The following is a 20,746-nucleotide window of genomic DNA, read 5'->3' as shown; positions in this document are numbered from 1 at the left end:
TATGATTGGATGTGAAGTTGATAGAGAGAGAGTAGTCATTTGAGTGAAAAATTTGTCCCTGGAAAACCTGCTCGTTCCAGGCAACCATGAGGCCTCCAGATGCACCAATAGATGGGAGAAAAGCAAATTTGTTTATTCTCCTGGGACAGAAATTTTTAATATAAGGACTGTCAAAATGTTCTCTCTTAGTTTCCTGAAGGCAGACAATTGAACACCGAGATTCTTCGATTTTGTTTCTGATTGCGGTCCATTTATCCGGATCATTGATGCCTCTGACATTCCAATTCAAAATAGTCTAATCTCTAGCCATATGACAAGTACAGAGCGGAAAAACATCTACTGGAAAAATACTTACGCCATAGGAGAAGGCAGGAGTATCTTTGCAGATCAAGCTTAGGTAGTGGGTAAGGATTAGAAGCCCAAGTAGCTACTGTAATGATAATGACTGAGTCTGACATATAGACCCATAACAATCTCAAAGCATCTCTATTACACTGATCATGACACCAAAAGAATCACAGTTCCCACCAGTCAAATTCAAACATTACAAACTGTCGAGTTCTTAAACCAGAGAGGGCTGGATAAGTCTGAACCTTAAGACAAAATGCAACTTCAGAGGCCATAACACTACTAGCTAAGGAACCAGTACTGGAGGTCCACTGCTTCAGTTACTGGGAGCCTTTGCTGGGTCCAAGCCAGTCTTGGGGCCCACTTTGGATGTAGTAGTTCTCTTGTTCTTCTTATGTTTCTTGGAGAGAAACTCTTCAGAAGTGTCACTTGCAGGCACCTTGCAAAAAGTAGTGTTAAGATTCTTAACTACTTTTGCAGGGATTGGTGGAGGTAAACCATGACAGGCCAAACAGTTCCTATCTGTGCACATGTTCTTTTTATATCCATTTGACATTTTTTGCAATCTGCAACTTCTCCTTACCTTAGTTTCCACCAAGGGCACTTTATCCTTCATCTTCTTGTTATTATGCAGAGCCGTGAAGGAAGCTGCTGCAGCAGGCACTTTTGGAGATGAGATTAAGGGAGAGGTTACTTCCTGCTCCTCTCCACCCTGTTCAGACACAGTGGCAGTGGAAACAAATGATTCAGTAATTGGGAAGATCTTAGGGATAGCAAATGGTAGAGTGCTGAGACCACTAGACCCTTGTGTGATTATCTCCCAGACATTAGATTTCACAAACTTTTTGGCCCAATCAAATTTATCAGGTGTGAGGAAAGTAACTGACAAGAAATTGACCCAATCAAAGGTACCTGAATAATAGCCTTGTCATTCTGCGAAGGAGCAAAGTGCTTTTTCTAGGTCTGGGCTCCCTCCTGCCCTAGGAGCTTTGTCATCTTAGCCTGGTCAGTTTCCAAAGTTGCCAGCACTGGATCAACATCTGGCAAGTTAAGTTGCACCAGACATGTAGTGACAATATCATGTTGATTGAGGAAAGCAGGTACAAGGAAACCAGGGGGAGCAGACAAATCAGAACAATTACCATTGGAGGAGGTATCAATCATATCCTTAGGGTCTAAGGGGATATCAATCATCGGTTGAGCCAATGGTAGTGGTTCCATCTCCAGTTGTTCTGTTTCTGTCCTTTTTTCTTCAGTCACAGAAACCAGCAACTTTAAAGGAGCAGCACTAGATGTAGAGGGCAGGTGAGCCAGCAACTCCATCTACATGGGGTCCTCCTGTCTGTCAACCAAATTATTGTTAGGGTGCCACAGAAACATATCCAAACTCATATCAATAATAGGCTATCTTGGTAGCTAGGGGCCCATGACTGCATCCACATGAGGGTGTTATGCAGGCTCAAGAGCAGGAATAGGCCCATCTGCCAAATTCAAATATGGGAGGAGAGGAGCCAAGGGCGTGTTAGCTGAAGCACCAGAATTGGCACTGTGGTCAGATTGTCCCATGGATAGAGTGAGGCTGCTATGATCAATGTTGTCATTGACTGGCTGAACATCTTCTTCCATAGGCCCCATAAGATCATTGATCCCCGGGAATTCTCCAGGGTTGTTCTCCTGGTCAACCATAGGATCTGGCATTGCCCAGTGGCCCCAACCAGGTAATTCTTGTTCTTACTCTGCACCTACATCTGCATCCATGTCCTCTGCATTATTTAGTACCAGATTCAGGTTCAGATTCGGTCCTTGCTGCTCGTGTTACTGAAGGGGTCCGAGGAAGTGGTTGTGCTGGTTAGGGTGAAAGTTCTCCTGTAATGGCATTGGATGTGGGTTACCATTGGGTTGAATAGGATCCTCATCATGTGGTTCTACACCTAGCACCTGTTGCTGAAGTATGACCACAGGGCAAGTGAGAGAATCTTCTTTATCCCCATCTCCGAAGACAATACTAGGAGGAATATCTCTTAATTCCTCCACCTTTACTTTGACCATTTGATTTGCTCTAGTACTTCTAACTCTGTCCCAGCTGACAAACTTTCCAAACTTGCTAACTGCATCATTTATTTCCTGAATGCTCCTCCTATCAAGCGGAAAACCACATAATAGGATCCAAACTTCTCTGTTTAAAGCCAACTTTCGCCAGTTTAACCCTCTGTCACGTCTTTCAAAGATGACATGAACATCCGTAAACAAGTGTGGGCTATTGGAAATTAAAACATCCCGATCAAAAATGTTGTTCATCTTAACATAAGCCTGACCAAATGGGCAAGGTGAAATCTCTGAAAACCCCAATCTCCTGTCGGTGAAGAAGTTAGAAAGTACCTCATGCACGGTGTTGAACTGCACTGGAAGGTTTGGCATCGGCACAATCGTCACAATCGCCCAGTCTTCATGCAGGGGTGGAGGCGAAGCTGACAAAACCCGCACCCTGGCCAGGCGGCCAGCAATCTTGATGCTGTGATGATTTGGGGGAAGGAAGGGGGTGGGATCAAAAGGGAATATGGCCATGGTAGAGGAGAGGACGGACTACGAGGTGGGAGCGGGGATGGCCGGCGGCGTGCGATGATTTGTGTCAGAGTTGAGATAGACCGCGGCTTGGAGACGCTGAGAGGCAGAATATGGAGAGGCAGAGTAAATGACGCTGCAAACTCGGGAAGGTGCGGTGGGGGGATTAACAAGATGGCCTTGACCGGTCAGCTGATTTACTGTCCTTGTCATCCCATCCGCGGGAACAGTGGCGGCTTGCCTAGGAACGTGAAACGATTGTGGTGGGCGGTCGAATTGGGCTCTGACCGGGCTGGGCACAGACGATCGGGTGGGCTGGGCCTTGGAGAAGCAATCTTTGGCTATATGGCCCTCTTTCTTGCAAGCATGGCATTTGATTCTGTTCTTACAAGTGGGCCGAGAATGACCAGACTCGAGATAGCGAACACAAAAGGCCTCTTTAGTTTGAATAGGCGGTGTTCCCGCTCCGTTGTGTGCCCCCATTGAACGACCATTATGACAATTATAGCCGGAATTAGGGCCTTGATTTCCCAATGATGGCGCCCCATTTGAACTTGGATGATGAACAACATCTGTTCTAGGGACAGATGGGATTTGTGCGGCATAGATGGTAGGAGATCTAAGAGCTTGAATGTAGGATTTCCTTGGGTGTCTACTGAAAATGTGAGTCCATTCATCCTCTTTCTCTTGAAGGTATTGATCAAGCTCCCAACAAGAGTTTGGTCCCCCATTCACCCATAGAAGCAAATTGGCATTGAGGAGAGGCAGATTATTGTTACCTCCTTTGATGATGGAGAAACCCACTTCTTTGGACGAAACCGAGAATTCGAAGGACCAATTCTGTAGCAGTTTGACTTTGAATAGCGAGGCTCTACCTCCAAAATATGCTAGGAGAATAGTACTTACTGATTCTTCAGTGAGTCTAATGCGTGAGCGGGTGAATTCGGTAACCAGAAGGAATTCCTCTTGATCCGATCCTTCTTCATAGTTGATAGGAACTCCCCACTTTCTCCATACTTCCGATGCAAAATCTTGGCCTCGGTCAAAGTTGAGATCTGCTAGCGACATGATTAACTTTGGTGGCTGGAGTTTGGAAGGTAGGGCTGATGAGAGGGTGTGCGCCGGGGCCGGAGTGGCCACCGGCGATGACCAGGAGAGGGGTGGCTAAGGGCTGATGAGAGGGTGTGCGCCGGGGCCGGAGTGGTCGCGGCGATGGCCGGGAGGGAGGGGGCTAGGAGGAGGAGGGGTCGATGGAAGGATTTGAAGTCCTGCCTGCATTCATGACTTATAGATTAACGATTCCGCAACCTCCTCGAACCTTGCTCTGATACCACTTGCTAGAATAATCTGAGGTCATAGTCGATCTACCGAGGACCAAGCAATCATACGTGTACGACATCGAGATTTGTTAATGTGGTTCACCGATATCGCTACATCCTCAGGGCCTGAGAAGGTGCACTCCTTCCCGTGACACCGTCACTACACCGCACGCCGGCTGCCTGGGCGCCGACTCTCCTTCGTGCATGCACTATGATGTTGGCATAGGTTACATCGTGTCTCTAACCTTCACTGTATAAGAGCCCTAGGATACAATCATCCTACTAGGACACTACACATACCCTGTCTACACACCGTACAACTTCGAGTCCAATTGTAATCCTGCCTTGTATGAAGCGTTTTGCAAATCGGGGTCCGCTAGCCAACAACAGTGTCATGCGTCAACCAGACCCAACCGAAGATTGTCATGCGTCAATCTGCAAGGTTGGCTCTGTTGTCTTCGCAGGAAGGTCAAGTTGATCATCGTAAGTTTGCTTAATGTGGTAATATGGGTGGTAGCCGAGATGATAATTCATATGCTATTAATTAAATCAACTAGACAAAAATATGTATGGAGTTAAGATTAGGGATAGCCATGGAGACATGTTTAAATTAGTAATGGATGTGTGAACCGTATGATGCGGAGGCAAGGGTTACCCCCTTTCCGATTCTTCTTTTAAACTAGAAGGTTTGGCGCGCTTTGTTGCGCCATTGGTGTTGTTAGGTTTCTAAGAAACATTACTCACTCTGTTTCAAATATAAGGTGTATTACATTTTTAAAAAGTCAAATATTTTAAGTTTGATCAAATTTGTAGAGAAATATATCAAAATCCATAATATCAAATCAGTATAATTAGATTAATCATGAAATGGATTTCCATTTTTTTGTTTAATATTGTGGATGTTGACATTTTTGGCTCTAAACTTAGTCAAAGTTAAAGAATTTGACTTTTCAAAAAACTAATACCCTTATATTTTGGAATTGATGGAATATTTAGTTTGGCGGGGCGGAGAGATGGAGTGGTTTTTTTTTATTCGATGATTTGGTGGGCCTTTCTCGATGAGGTTCTGTGTTATCCGCTAAGAAACCCATATGTATGTGGGGAAATATCTGTGTGAGTAGCTGCATGTACTATATTGGTGCCACAGTATCACATGATGGCATTTCTTTTTTCTAGGTGGTAGGAGGGTGAGCGGGGTTGATATGTTTTTATAGGCGGTTGCTGCGGATTGATTTGAAAAATGATTGGCCCGATCAAAATATTAAACCAAATTCATAATTGAATACCTCAATCGAATTGAAGAGCTTCAAAATTAGGGAACAATAATGAATTAAACTAATTGAATGTGAGATCTCCTTCACTCAATTTTAAATCAAAGACCTCAATTAGTTGAGGCCTTAAAAATTAGGAATCATATTGTATAGTATAAAATAATTGAATGAAAGAGCTTGGAGAAATTATTGACCCGGTCAAAATCGGGTGACTCAAATTCAATTGAAGACCACAATTGATTGTAAGCGCTTTAAAATTAGGGAGCTTAGTGTTATAGAGGATTAGTAAGAGATCAAGAGAAAATAATCATTACTATCTCCTGAGGAACGCACACGCTCGTTTATACTATGGATCCATACTACTTATTCTTTTGAGGAGTTTTGCTCAGTTTGTGCAAGTGACCAAGTCATGCAAGTTGAGTAATGACTCTAGTGTCCGGCAAAGCTGATTCACATTTAAGTGTTGAGAATCACTTCAACTACTTTTCAGATGTGCAAACTGTTTAAGAAAAAAATACTTGCATAAGAGCATCACAAGAAAAGGGAGTGGAACAATCCCGTCCTCTATGCCATATGGCCGCGATAGAAGATAATCAATCGGAGTTATTATTACTTTATCTGATATTTTAATTCTATTTCTTTTCTAAATCCTTATACACCCACATCCAACCAAGCATTGTTATAAAAAAGTGGCTCGGCGAGACTAGTGCAAGAAATCAGAGAGAGATAGTGAGAGGCGTTTGTCACACGATGTTTCAGACAATATTTCGGTCCGGACAAAAATGTTCTACCAAATTGTGAGCTTGGGAGGTACCAGGAACTCACTAATGCCTTGCTTTAGTGCACACGCAACAAACTACTATTACAATCTAGTTCTTGCGGTACCACCTGTAGACATGGTATGCGTGATGTTGTTGATAATGATGTAATACTTGGCGTACTTCCACCGAAAACACTAAAGTTTGGAATGATCTTGTCACGGCGCAGCACCCAGGGCCGCCAACCCCAATGAGAAAGGAGCTCGCAAAGGAGGACGCCTTGCCGAATGTGTTACTTCAGAAGGTACCCCTCCAATGTGCTGCCACCCCTCTGCGACGAAAGATCCAACAATAGTCGCAACTCGGGCTCGCAGCAGCGTGGGCCACCAACCGGTCCAAGACCAACAAGGAGATCGACGCGCGCCATCAGCGAAATATGAGGGAGGTGCTCCTCCACCTCAACGACGTCGAGTTGGAGTAGGCCGCCCCCGGTGAGGAGAAGGCATGCTCAAGCTGGAGAAGTGGCCTCGAAGACTAAGCCTATGAGGTCACCGTCCTCTATCTAGTTTAGTTTAGGTTTAATTTTGTTAGTTTGCTGTAATATATGAAGCCCGCTTCAAATTTTGTTTGAATTTAGTGTTTAAAAAACTAGCATAGTGACCCGCTCGATGCACGGGCTAGGATTTTACGAAGTGAAATGTTCGGAATATATTACTTGATTTATCAAAGGGGAACATAAACCAAATGTAGTGACAGTTTTGAATATAAGGATTAATTTTGCCAACATAGTTTCATCGTTGGTAATTATGGGTTTTTATAGATACATAAATAGATGTGTTGTCTCGTAATTGTTTACTTCCTAATTATGCTTGCTGTACCAGCTATAGTATTATGATCGAAAACATTCTCAAAATTACATATTTTTTGCCGACCTTTTTATCATGTTCGTTAGTTTTTTCTGTAAACAGAAATTCAATAGTTGCGATTGTTTTCATGTAGTCATAGTTTAATTTTCTACCGGTATGCAAGGTTGGCATGTTCATTTAATAATCTTGTACTGAAATTAATTTAATTTATGTATATAGTATATACATTTCCATAAAAAAATTGTTGGTAGGTATTTGGTTCCATAGACGTGGACCCGTCAGAACCAAGGGTGGCTTATATGTTGAATTTATATAATTTGCTAGACATACCAATCTCTTTTTCTTATATAGTTGTTATCTAGTTTTCTTACATATTTTTCAGCAGTATCAAGGGTAGGCACTGAGAGAGCCAACATTTTTCTTATTACCAATTAAACCTTGATATATTTGGCATAATGTGTACTGATAGTACCTAGGTGCATTGACAAAAAGTCATTTATTTCATGGATCCCATCAGTATGATTCTTCACTCTACCATTATATAGTCGGATTGACTTCTTGGTTCTTCTTTATACAACTCGTACTTTCACACAGCAAGAATGTTCATCTTCCCCGATCCCATTCCCCTTTCCTAATTCTGTCTGCTAACTGAAGAATTGATGCTGCCAGATAGCTCCCATCAACTTACTTTCTTGATTCGCTGCATTGAGCTTTGTTATCTTGTAGAACCGAATATATACTTCAAATTAATGTAATATAACAATGTCCCAATGCTCTCACAATTGGTCTGCAATACTTCACAAAGAAAAAATAATATATAATAGCAGAATATGAGAAACGGGTCTGATTGTACATATGCAATATGAAAATGTCTTGACGCTCTCAGTATTGGTTTGTTGCATTAAATAATAAGCATGTAGAATCAAGAATCACATAATATAGATTGTTGTTGTTTGGTAGTAATGATGTATTTCCACCTGTTGATGCATGTTGGAAATACTTTGGCACGGTAGTACACCATATTCTACCTGCCATATCAAGTCGGATCTTATTTTCAGCATATTTTGTAGTGAACTAATTATATATATCATTAGAATATTTTTGTATAAACTATAGTCTTGACCACAACATCCTCGTTGCTACCTTCATCATTTACCATTATCTGACATATAACTATCCACGTGTGTAAACATTTTTAGGTAGATATAGTCCTACCTTGTTTACAGATTGACCCTGGCTTTTGTTGATAGTCATAGCAAAGCAAACTAATTTATGATATTGTCTCCTTTTTACAACAAATGGCAATGTTGATTTAGTCGGTGAGATGACTATTTTTGCAACATATGACTTTTTCCTACATGAGTTTCAGTTATTATCTGGGTGCTTTGATGAATCATCTTCCAAGTTGAAAATCGTCATCCTTGTACATTGCATAACCCAGCACTTTGGTTGATATTCAATGTTGAATGCCACTGGGTGGAGGAAGTTCAACCGAAGTCCGAAGTGTTGTTTGCTAGAGGAAGATGATGTAGATGTTGTATTCTAAAACCTTGCACAATTGAAAGAGAGGATTTTTGCACAATGGAGATATATTTTGTTTGGAGAGATCGAATCCAAAATATTGTTAGCGAGAGTTTAGATTTTTTTGGAGAGATTACGTCTATGTTTATCGGTGAGAATTTGTATTTGCTTGGAGAGAATGTTGTACAAGTTGTACTCTATAATATTGCATGCTGGAAAAGAGGTTTCTTGGATGCCGAGGGATTATGTATATATGCGAACATGAGATTTGGTTGTGTAGAGAGATAATATGTTTGGAGTGATCGAATCTCTATATATTACAAGTGAGATTTTGGATTGGTTTCGAGAGATTGCACCTATGTTTATCGGTGAGAATCTATTCCAGGGATTGCATCTATGTACATGGAAGTATAGCCTTCTCAGCTCTAGCTCATATGAGCTCGAGTGAACAGTACAATCAAAAAAAAATAAAAATCTGAAATCTTTGGTTCACCTGGACTGTTGTTCGCCGAAGGAAGATGACGTTGAAGTTGTACTCTATATACAGGATAGTGTGTTTTTCAAAAGTATTTTAAGAGTTTGGCCATGTTTATTTGTCGGGAGATCTTCCTGTTTGGAGAATAAAATCTTTGCATATTATCGGTGAGTGTTTTGATGTGTTGGGACAGATTGCATCTATGTAAAGAATAGTGTGTTTTCTGAAAGTATTTTGAGAATTGGGCATATTTGGTTGCCGAGAGATCTTACACTGTATGCATATTTTTTTTTTTACTTTGGATGGGCCAATGGCTTGTAGGACGTTACAACCTGTATGTCTTTTCGGGATAGCCTAATCGCTCAGTTTTTTCAGGATAGTCTGGTCCTTAGTTTTTTTAGGATGGTCTGATCGATCTTTATTTTACCGGTCATGTTTTTGTTGTGGCATCGCTCAGATTTATTGGGCGAAATTGCATCAATGTACATGATAGTGATTTTTCTGGAAGCATCTGGAGAGTTTGGCCAAGTTTGCTTGCCGAGAGATTTTACCTCGTACGTGTCAGTTGTTTATTTATTTTGGATGGTCCAATTGCTTGTGTGATGGTACAACCTGTATGACTATTTTTTATTATTTTGGGATGGCTAATCGCTCAGTTTCTTTATAGCCTGGTCGTTGAGTTTTTTTTATGGCTGGTCGCTCATTATTTTATCACTTAGTTTTTACCTGTACGCCTAAATTTTTATTTTTTGGGACGGACTAATCGCTCATTTTTTGGAATAGTTTTGTCGCTTGTTTTTTTGTTGTGATGGTGTGATAGCTCACGCCTATGTTTTTATTTTTTGGATGACCTAATCGCTTAGTTTATTTATGGGATAAGCTGGTCGCTTAGAGTTTTTTTGAAGGTCGGTTTAATTTGCTCATTTTTGTATTGCTCAATTTTTACGTGTAGGCCTATGTTTTTATTTTTTGGAGTTCTTCTGTAATCTGATGGGTTCCTCGTCCCCGTCGGGCTGCTCTCTCCGTCTGGACGCTTTGGGCTTGCACCGACTGTCGCCGGATTTGGCCCAGGGACTGGAAGTGCCGTTCACGGAAGAGGAGATTAAGAAAGTAATCTTTGATATGCCGTCTGACCGCGCGCCGGGGCCGGATGGGTTTTCTGGGCTGTTTTTCAAGACATGCTGGGAGATTATCGCCAAGGACTTCATGGATGTCATGGCAATGCTACATGATGGGCGTTTCTACTCCTTTCATGATCTTAACTCCTCCATACTTACCCTCCTGCCAAAGAAAGAAGACCCTTTGCAGCTGTCTGATTTCAGACCAATTAACCTGATTCATGGGGCAGCCAAAAATTTTGCCAAGGCGTTAGCCATCAGGCTTGCGGCACTATTGCCGTCTCTGATATCCCAGGCTCAAAGTGCTTTTGTTTGCAAAAGGAGCATTCATGAGAATTTCAAATTCGTTAGAAATGCAGCGAGGGCTTTGCACCAGAAGAAGAAACAAGCGGTGCTGATGAAAATCGACATCTCCAAAGCTTTTGACACACTCTCTTGGGGCTTTCTGCTGGAGGTGTTGCGGGCCAGAGGGTTTGGTGTTGGATGGTGCTCCTGGATCTGCGGCCTGCTGAGTACGGCTACCACCTCGGTGCTCATCAATGGTGAGTTGTCGGCACCATTTGCCCTTGCCTAGGGCGTCAGGCAAGGTGATCCGTTGTCCCCAGCGTTGTTCATCATCGCCATGGACACTCTCCAAGGAATGCTGCTGTGGGCGGCGCAAAGGCAGGTGTTATCAGATATGGGTCTGGGTATGGAGATACCGAGGGCATCCATGTTTGCAGACGATGCGGTTCTCTTCTTTAAGCCACACTCAAATGACCTTTAGGTGATGTCTGTGGTGCTGCAGTTGTTGGCCAAGCCTCTGGCCTTCGCATCAACCTATCGAAAAGCTCGGTGTCCTGTATTCGCTGTGAGGAGGACCTTGCATCTTTGGTGGCGGAGCACTTCCAATGTCAGAAGCAGGGTTTTCCCATCAAATATTTGGGCCTACCTCTGTCAGTTTTCAGATTGAGGCGTCAGGATGTTATGCCTCTGGTGGATAAACTTTCTAATAAAATGAAGGGCTGGAAACCAAAGCTTTTGCCGGCAGTGGGGCGGCTCACTCTGGTAAACTCGGTGCTCATGGCGCTGCCGCTTCACCTAATGGCAGTGCTTCCTCTGCCGGTCTGGGCGATCAAGCTCATAAACAAAAGGTGTCGGGGGTTCATATGGAAAGGGGAGGAGGCCATCAGCGGTGGGCACTGTCTAGTGCCATGGGCGCAAGTTTGCACTCCCAAGGAATGTGGTAGGCTTGGTGTACTCAATTTGCGATGGTTTGGTTGGGCAATGCGATGTAGATGGCCTTGGTTGAAATGGGATGAGAACCCCAGGCCGTGGCATCTGCTGCCCGACAGTATAGAAAAGGAGGTCGCGGCGATGTTCAGCGCTGCTACTGCTATCTCTCTCGGCAGCGGGGACTCTGCGAGGTTCTGGACGGACAATTGGCTGCCGAATGGTTGTTCGATTGCCACCTTAGCGCCAGAGTTGTTCTCCTTCGTCAAGGACTCTGGCCGTTCTGTCCGTGAGGCCTTGCATAACCAATCCTGGACAAGAGAAATCGAAGGCGGCATATCTGTGCAGGCGCTTGCCCAGTACCTATCTGTCTGGGATATGGTGCAGGCCACCAATCTTACGCCAGGTACGCGGGATCGGGCAATCTGGAAGCTTACTAAGGAACAAGTTTTTACGGTCAGCAGCGCGTACAGACTGCTCTTCATGGCTAATGTGTGTTTTGCCTGCAACAAACCAATCTGGAGGTCAAAGGCTCCCCCACAGTGCAAGTTCTTTATGTGGCTGGTTGTTCACGGCAAATGCCTGACAGCAGACAACCTTCTTCGCCGCGGCTGGCCTGCTAATGCATCCTGCCCCCTCTGTCTGTCGGAACCCGAGACCTGTACGCACTTGTTCGTGCATTGCCGATACACGCAGCAGCTTTGGGGATTGCTCAAGCACAGGTTTGGGGCTCGCTTCATCACGCCGAGAGGACAGTTTTAGCGGCATAGAGGAGTGGTGGCTCCAGGCCAGAGCTGGCGTTCCTAAACCGATGCGTCGCAACTTCGACACTACTACTATTCTCATGCACTAGAGGCTGTGGAAGGAGAGGAACTCCAGGATTTTTGACCAGGTGGCAAGCAGCGCCGACAGGGTGCTGGATTTGGTCTGTGAAGATATTGCTGTTTGGCGTGCGGCCGGTTGTATTGTCGAGCTCGGAGCCTAATCTGAGAGCTTTGGATGTACCTCTATGTTTCCTCTTGTAAGGCTGTATTTGGCTGCTTTAGACAGTTTTCAGCTCTAGTACGCCTAGACTGCTAACCAGACTGTACTTCTCTTCTTTCTATCTAATAAAGTTCGGCCATCGGCCCTTCGAAAAAAATAATAGATAATAGATTCAAAAGGAGAAATCTTGAACGTTAGCATTGGATGGCCGGCATCTGGCCAGATGTCCGTGGACATTTGAAGGTGTCTGTTTTGATGATCATTGTTGGAGATGAACTTATTCCCGTGAATACACTAAGCTGGTGTATCCTGTTATTGATAGAAGGGAACGAAATGAGTACATAAGAGGATACAACACATGAAACAAATGCAAACATGCGTGGCCATGGTCCTCGGAGCAGAGAGACAAGTGATGCTTAGCCCGACCAAAAGAAAAAACACAACTAAACCTACCAAGCCTAGAACTAGAGGGGCCGTCGAACCGGCATAATTATGGTTGTCGTAAACAATTATGGTTGTCGCACATGCCCGCCAAATGACGACTAACCGATCTACTTCGACCTAGCGGCAAAGGGGGTAAGGAGGTGCGGATTTGGTTCTCTAGGTATGTGTTCTAGCAACGTTGATCAATTTTTGCTAACTAAACAATAAACATTCCTAAACAACCAGTGATGGTTTCTCATTCAAACCTATATAAATGCAAGTTAAAAGCCAACCATGTGATAATACATGATTATTCTTGGTCGTATATCTTAAATTTCCATATGACAATGTTTAATAGCATGTCATTTCATGTCGTATTTCATAGTATTTGATTATTAACTTCGTCTTCTTGGCGCGTATGTGGAATTATTGACCAATATTAGCTATAGCAACACACGCTCCAGCTGCCAAAAAAAACATATGTGTCTCCTAGCAAAGTTAAATGTGAATGATACTTGAGTATAAACTATTGGGTAGTATGTGAGGTATAATATTTGCTAGCTTTTTCACCGTCTGGCCCCCATGCCTAAATCCTGGCTCCGCCCTGCTGGTACCGCCGGCTAGAAGCCACCTGGGTGTACCCAAGCGTGTTCTGTACCGATGGCCACTGATGTGTTCATTGCGGATGACCAGTGATCTTTGTTGGGATCGGAAGTACGAACCATATGTTGCTGCAATACCCGCACCGCATGAGAAACTACCCCTGCCAATAGACAACATGGACTTCTGTGTTGCAGCTTGGGTAGGAGATCAATATTGTAGCTTCAGATGTAGGTTTGCCCTCATGTTCTTAGAACTTCGTAGGTGCTATTTCGCTTGGGCAGTTAGCTTCTCCCTTCATTTGTCATCCATGTTCTTCAACCTTGCACCAGATGGGTGTGATGCTATTGATTACCTGTTGCTTTTGTGAACTAGATACCTGTTTCATGGAAGAAGATAATATTTCTAGACGTGCTTAACTTTGCTTCTACAAGAGATAATTAAGAAAAACTTGTCAACGTTTGAACTCTATTTAAGAACAAGCAAAAATGCATTGCATGTCATCGGAGGAGAACAACAACACAGTAGGATTGATCAGAATTGTAGGCATAGTGCCTGCCTAAATTGTATCATAGGATAATTAAAAACACTATCTTCTAAATCAACTACAAATTGTATCCAAGGATCACCAAAACCATCGGTTTTCTGGGGCAAAGTTGACTTAGAAACTGACGGCAAACACCTGAGCGATCGAACAGTTCTGGGCTTCTATTTGTTGTCGCTGGTAATGCTTGCCAATACTATATATATTGCGGCTGGAATGGATGCATTTTGATGCTTCTTCCTTATATTGTTGCTGGAACATCAGCTTTGCTTGCGCATGAATATGCTTTGATGAGAACGACTAACTTGCAGAGTGATGAGGCAAGTACAAGTAGCCAAGCTTTCTTCATGAGTGGTGATACATGAATATGTAGGCTAGGTTGGAATGAGCATTTTTCATGCCTGTTCTCTGTGGCGGCACAGCTTGACCGACAATAATAGTTAGGTAATTAACTGAACTAGCAGAGTAGCCCTCGCAAATGCGAGGGCATCATATTTGTATATTCATGTTATATCATTGATAGCTATCATAAAAAACATGCAATAAATATCTTTAATTTATATTTAATTTTGGCTATTATGCCATTCCATGGAACAACTTCATAGAGATTAGATGAATCCATATAATTAAGTTTAGATTGCAAGATAGCATGTTATCTTTGTATTATGATAAACTATGCGAGATCATCAGCATTGATTGTTAGTCATTAATATTATATGTACACTTCCACAAATATGTATATTGTGATGTATATAATTATTTTGGTTCACCAAAACAATGGTCAAATATTGTTTGGATAAAGTTATGAAGACATAACCATCATACACTAACCTATATTATGTACGAGTATGAAGATAAGACACTCTAGTTCATTAATAATGGTATTTGCGAGCGCATCATATTTGTATATTCATGTTATATCATTGATAGCTATCATAAAAAATCATGCAATAAATATCTTTAATTTATATTTAATTTTGGCTATTATGCCATTCCATGGAACAACTTCATAGAGATTAGATGAATCCATATAATTAAGTTTAGATTGCAAGATAGCATGTTATCTTTGTATTATGATAAACTATGCGAGATCATCAGCATTGACTGTTAGTCATTAATATTATATGTACACTTCCAGAAATATGTATATTGTGATGTATATAATTATTTTGGTTCACCAAAACAATGGTCAAATATTGTTTGGATAAAGTTATGAAGACATAACCATCATACACTAACCTATATTATGTACGAGTATGAAGATAAGACACTCTAGTTCATTAATAATGGTCTAAACGACACATGTTATTCTATATTTGTGTTATTTGAAATATGAATGTAGTGTATTGGGTTTGAAATGGTGTAATAATCATCATCTGCAATAGGTATAAGAGTAGAATGTTATGTTATTTTTGTATTCCAATTAATAACCTAGTATTCAGATATATGTTTGTACACCATTATAAATCTATCAACTATGATACATCCAAGTAAAAAGAACTATGATACATCTCGGCATTCTTATTAGTTATGATTTGTTTAGGCACGAAAACAAAGATTTATCAGATGTGGTATGCTAACAAATATATGGCCCACCAGATTGATGACCAATTTTTTTCTTGTATTTGGTGCCAATCTTTTCGTATTGTTTTGTTCTTTTCATTAAAGCGACTTATATTTTAAATTGAAGGTATCACTATCTCTTGGCTTAATTTTATATTATTTATTGACAAACATCTAATGGCTACAATCTATTAATAAAAGGATTGTTCACCAGATTGACGGTTGAAGGTTTTTTTTCCGGCTTAAAAGTTTATGTATAGGGTTTAAGGTTTATACTATGCGATTGTTCCGTACATACTTTCTATCAAAAAAGGAATTAGAATTGTAATTTTAAACAAGTTACCCTCACAAGAAATTCAAGTTATCTAGACATATGGTTTAGAATAATGGAAAAACCACCTTCACGCACCTCACCTAGCTTACAGGCACCAAGCTTCTATGAAAAACAATAGTATATGTATGTTTTTATATGAACAATAAATAATGTATGTTAGTTATGGCATAGTACACCGACATTTTTATTTGAAACATATGACGTGGTAAGTTTGCTATGTAGATTTCTTTTTTATCCTTGAATAATTATTGAAAACATTAATGATTTTTTTGTTAAGAAAGATTATATGTTTTCGCATCAGTTTGTTAAAAAATTGTTTTTTCAGCTCACACAAACAGTCGTGCGGATTTAAAGGGAACAATCTATTAAATGTGCTTTTAAATGCATTATGTAGTATCTATTTTATGCTCTAATTAGTATTAGTACTACTATACTACTACTATCTGAAATTACGTGTCACTCAAATGGACGTATCTAGCACTGAAATATGTCTGCACGCATCCATTTGAGCGACAGGTAATTTTGGACAGAGGGAGTAATAAATATTAGTAATATTGCATATTAGTTTTCTTAAGTTATGTTTGATTATTTTTCTATATGTATTCATTATTTATATTCATGTGTATGTATAAATAGTGTATACTTTATACGAAGCATGTATGTCTTTGTCCCTCAACCTAGTGTACATGCAAAGCTAATCCAGAGTTGAAATGCGTATTTTGGGACGGAGGCAGTATATTCCCTTCTTTTCAAAAACACCTTAATAGTTGTTGAACGTATCGTGCATCTATAATAAAAATATATGTGGTTGAGTTGAGGAAAGAAAGAACACATGCATGGAGTCCAAGTTCAATGCAAACTGGATTTCATTACGTGTCACTCAAATGGACGTATCTAGCACTGAAATATATGTGGTTGAGTTGAGGAAAGAAAGAACACATGCATGAACTCTATAGAGAATATTCTATCTGTAAATCTTAGCCATAAATTATAGATCCAACCATCAATTTAATTTTAATGATTTCTATATTTCCTCAAAAAAGAGAATATTCTATCTGTAAATCTTAGCCATAAATTATAGATCCAACCATCAATTTAATTTTAATGATCGGAACGAACGTGGTGCCTACAAAAAATTAGTTTCTTTTTCATATATCCATATAAAGGAAGAATGCATGCGTGCATGCATATGCTAAGGCATCAACCGACGTCAAGCTAGATCTGTTTTGAGGTATGTCCGGGCTTAATGCATGTGTGCATCTGTTTTGAGTATTTTTTAGGATGCTAATGCATGCATGCATGTAGTCAGGAATCAGCCTAAACCACGTTACATTTTTTTAGGAAAGGCCCACGACAACCTTTTTTCTGTACGAAAGGTTTTTTCCTTAATGGCAATGGTGGGTAATTTTTTCCACTTAAAACCTATCTAATGGCCATAAATGCTTAGTCTGATAAATAAATGGTTGGATGTTTTCTAATTTTTGTGGGATTTTCTACATATTTCTCTTTTTTCTGGTGAGCCCATCAAACACTTTTTATATATAATAGATTTTGTCTCCTGTCATTGTCCGGTCAGCTCTGTAGTTTTGATATTCCACAGCTGCGTAAGTTTTTTATTTGAGGGGTCCACAGCTGTGTAGTTGTCACATGTACTTTCCCAAAGATGTTTTTTTAAGAAATTGGTTGACGTTCAGGAGGCCAATTGTTATATACCTCTTTGCAAAATGATTAGACATTTTCTTAAACTGGGCACTTTTCAAATTACTCGAACATTTGAAATTACCTGAATAAATTTAAAATATTGAGGTAACCATTTTTTAATTAGTTGAACATTTTTGAAAAATAGGAACAATTTTTGAATTAAAAAAAATACTTCTTAGTGCCTGAACACTTTCTTTATTTACATGAACTTCTTCATAACGAAATGAGTTTTTAAAATATGGAATATTTTTAGTTACATGAAAAAATTCAAAAAAAAGCGTGAACACTTCTTTTAATATGATTAATATTTCTTAAAATGGATAAATAAAATTTTATAGTTACACCACACAGTATAATGTTTCTTTTTTTAAATGATTTGTGAAATTATTAAAAAGTATATAAATTTTGAAATTTAACAAATAAAGAAAAAGAAATGTACCTGAAACAAGTGGTCGCCAGCCTGTTAATGTTCGCTTCTGGTGACACCACACTCTCATCCACACTAAGCGCTGTATAGGAACAAGTATTGATCGCTAATGAAAAGCTATATGCTGCTCGTACAGAGCAATGAATATGTCTTGCCAACGCTCCTCACGAGCTGGTCCGGTTTTCCTATGTGGGTTTCTTGTTTTACTCTGTTCCTCAGTTTTCTATGCACTTTTCTCTGGTTTTCTGCGATTCGATTTTTGTCTATTGCGACTTGTTCGGTCGGCTGGCAACCATGTGCGTGGGTGTACCCAAGCATGTTTGACAATGATGGTTAGTGATCGTTAGTGGGAAGAGAACTGCTAACTACGGCTTGCAACAATACCAAGCTCCGTGTGAGAAGTGTACCCCTTGCAGCAGCACAGCAGCTTGTGTTGCAGCTTAGTTAGGAGTTCGGCTCTGAAGCTTGTAATGTAAGTTTTTCCTCGGTTTTTATAACTTCTTTTTTGCGATTCATGGAGTTCTTAGAACTTGGTAGGATATGTTTAGCTTCAAATTTAGCTGAAACCTTTCGTTTTTCAGTTGTCCTTCGATCATGCAGCTGTTGGTGATATCAAGCACATTGCATCCATCTTGATCTTGTGATCATCGACGACATCCGCAACATGCAACTCCAATTTCATTTTCTCCTCCTCAATTCTTTACAATTTTTTCTTCAAGTAATTGTTTTTTTTCGACTAAATTTAACCTCTCGACAATACAGTCGGTTGGAATTTCCGGTTCACATACCTCCTAGATAAAAACATCTATGTCACATTGGTCGGCGTAATTGTTATAAACATTAAATTAAACAAATACTTATAAAAGATAATATATACCACATCCAAATCATAGACAGGACGAGGGCCGACGGAGACGGATACCAAAACCATCGCATTATATAATAACAAACAATAATAAAAGTAAGAAAATTATACAAGTATATATCTAAATCATACAAGTAAGAATTTTTTTTCCTTTTAGAAAGAAGATAAGAACAAGAGGCTCGCCACGGTGGTGCCGGCGACGAGATCGGCACGGGCGATCGGCGGCGGTGAGGACGGGGACGGGACAGGACAGACCGCCAAACCTAGACAAATTTTGAGGAAAATGGAGTTTGGACAAGGAGCTTCGAGAGGAGAAAGCTTAAGTGTGACTCGGGCATTTCATCAAACACCTCATGTGCATAGGAGGTGAGCTAGAGCACCACAAACCTCTCCCACGGCCGGTCAAAAAAATAGAGCAGTGATTCTGTTCACGGGCAGGGGAAGGGGGTTATATACAGGCCTCTCTTTAGTCCCGGTTTGTGGCTAAAACTGGGACTAAAGGACCTTTGGTCCCGGTTCAAGCCACCAACCGGGACTAATGGTGGTGCGCCAGGAGTGAGTTCCATTGGTCCCGGTTCGTGTCTGGAACTGGGACCAAAGGGGTCAGACGAACCGGGACCAATGGCCCCCGAGGCCCGGCCGGCGCCCTGGCCTCACGAACCGGGACTAATGCCCCCTTTGGTCCCGGTTCGTGAGTGAACCGGGATTAATTCCCTTACTCGGGCCTCAACCAAAGCCCTGTTTTCTACTAGTGTATGGATGCGAAGGATTAAACTATTTGTTGCGTTTCTGAGCTGGAACACAACTACCTGTTTCGGCAGGAGAAGTAAATGTTCATGTACACGCTTAACTGTTTGTTTCACTCAAATATAATGAGCACGAATGGTCAGTGTTTGGACTGCATTTAAGGATCACAAAATAAAGGTCAGTGTATGGCATCTCCTTCTTTTTAGGGTTTACTTAGTTATAACAGGGTGCAAAGAAAGTTAGCACTCTGGGATGGTTCAGAATTGTGTAGGCAATGGTCAATACCTGGACTCATGTACCTAAATTGGACTGCATTTAAGTATCACCAAAATTGGACACCAGTTTCTTAATCACAATTGTTTCAGAAATGGAAGCCACAAGATGCGAAGATGCGACATTATTGTTGATGGTAACCTTGCCAATATATATGTAAAATGAATTTGCTTACATCAGACAAGACTGACATGCATCATGAAGTGTTAATGATGTGACAAGGACAAGCCAGGAATTCTTGAAGAGCAAATATATGGTAATAATAAACCATGTGAGCGCAAGCTCGATCTGCAGGCTTGATCAGTTATTCTCATGGCCATGGGAGTTTTGTCATGGTTGATCTCTATAGCGTGCAGTACAACCAGGTTTTGAATTTATGTGTTCTTGTGATGCTCCATAGTTGATAAAACCAGGTTATGTCAGGTCAATGGTGATATGCATGGGCCATTCTGCTTTTGTAAAGATGTCTTTTACAAGAATTTATGGATGTTATAAAAAAACCAAAGAAAAAGGAGAGATGGATGCGTGGATGATTAGTAGAGTTCACGACAGAGGTATATGATTACGGCTTAGGCGTTACTATTTTGTTATTGTGTTGAGACAAACTAAAGCATCTAAATAAGAGCAACACTAGCATAGTCAGTAAACACGCATGAACTCCATATTAACGGCCAATATAGACTTCTGGTCACAAAATACGAGTTTAGTAGAGTCGGGGAAATTGGCCTCGGCCTCCAAAATTTGGAGTGTACTATCGCAGGCTTCATATTCGGACGCCAGGGGTGTTGTTTTGAAGCGTGCTCCGAACTCGGTCCACAAATGGCCGTCGCTGTAC

This window comes from Triticum dicoccoides, chromosome 4A, assembly GCF_002162155.2.
Source record: "Triticum dicoccoides isolate Atlit2015 ecotype Zavitan chromosome 4A, WEW_v2.0, whole genome shotgun sequence".
Lineage (NCBI taxonomy): Eukaryota > Viridiplantae > Streptophyta > Magnoliopsida > Poales > Poaceae > Triticum > Triticum dicoccoides.
This window is presented reverse-complemented; position numbering follows the sequence as displayed.